The following is a 1,454-nucleotide window of genomic DNA, read 5'->3' as shown; positions in this document are numbered from 1 at the left end:
AGAAATGAAGAACCCCAGGGTTAGTAGAAGGAAAGAAATCTTAAAAATTAGAGCAGAAATAAATGCAAAAGAAACAAAAGAGACCATAGCAAAAATCATTTTAAGTATTTTCTTAATATACCTCATTGTACCCTCTTAGAATGAATAACAGTGAAAAATGGCCATTGAATATCCTGAAATAAGCATCTTTATATATGGAGAATAATTTTTTCCTTTGGTATATTTTAAAAGACTCTCTTAGAATCCTTTTATCATAAATCAAGTAGCATGATATTTAACACATCTGTCTAATCTGTTTGGTAGCATAGGGAATTTGGGGCCAAATCTTTTCCACATCTAGACATAGCTCAAGATATAAATTATTTTCTGAGTAATTTCAGAAATACTAGCTTTTTCAAAGAAAAAAGTGTGCCTCCAGACTTCGTAACATTTTTTAAGAGAACTGCTCTATCCTGATGTATGACTTCATATTAACCAATATTTCGGGTTAAATATTCTAGACCTACAAAGGCCATTTCTACTGACCAAGGGCTTAAACATAATATACTTGTCCAAGAAAATGAAGCTTTTAACAAGGAACCTAAAATAAAAATGTATTCTCATTTCTTTTGGCACTTGAGGGGAAACTATAGAACAGCTCAGAGATTTAGCTGTTAAAAATGGGTTCTTTGAGAAAGCAGCCACTACTTTTCATGAAGATAATGTGACATTTTAAAAGCAACCCAATATATAGGCTACAGAAGAAAGAGTCCCAATGGAAAAATTATGATTGTCTCATAAATTAAATATTTCCTAAATGCAATTCAGTTCTCTTCCTACTAATAAAAGTAGGAACTGCTTTAAAGTTTAAGTCCAGGTCATAAATTAGAACAACATTAAAGATGGCTTTTGTGGTCCACTGAACCAAGGAATATTTGGGGTTAAGGAATTGTAAATTTGTCAACAGAACTAACAGAGATATGCAAGCTACTGAAATATTTTGCTTTATTTGATTTGAGGGCTGCTCATGATCACTCATACCTCAAAAAAGGTGTTAGGCTTCAATAAATGATTTTGTCTTTCTACCACCATAAATGTACAAAATAACTATCAATGTTTTATTCATTTTGTGGGTTGAGAAATTCATCCATGTTCCTTTATGTTCTATTGCATCAGTTCAGTTCAGTTCAGTCACTCAGTCATGTCCAGCTCTTTGCGACCCCATGAATCGCAGCATGCAAGGCCTCCCTGTCCATCACCAACTCCCGGAGTTCACTGAGACTCACGTCCATCGAGTCAGTGATGCCATCCAGCCATCTCTTCCTCTGTTGTCCTCTTCTCCTCCTGCCCCCAATCCCTCCCAGCAACAGAGTCTTTTCCAATGAGTCAACTCTTCACATGAGGTGACCAAAGTACTGGAGTTTCAGCTTTAGCATCATTCCTTCGAAAGAAATCCCAGGGCTGATCTCCTTCAG

This window comes from Bison bison, unplaced genomic scaffold (genome assembly GCF_000754665.1).
Source record: "Bison bison bison isolate TAMUID 2011002044 unplaced genomic scaffold, Bison_UMD1.0 scf7180017864209, whole genome shotgun sequence".
NCBI classification, from domain to species: domain Eukaryota; kingdom Metazoa; phylum Chordata; class Mammalia; order Artiodactyla; family Bovidae; genus Bison; species Bison bison.
The sequence above is the reverse complement of the archived record's forward strand: the minus strand, read 5'-3'. Positions refer to the sequence as shown.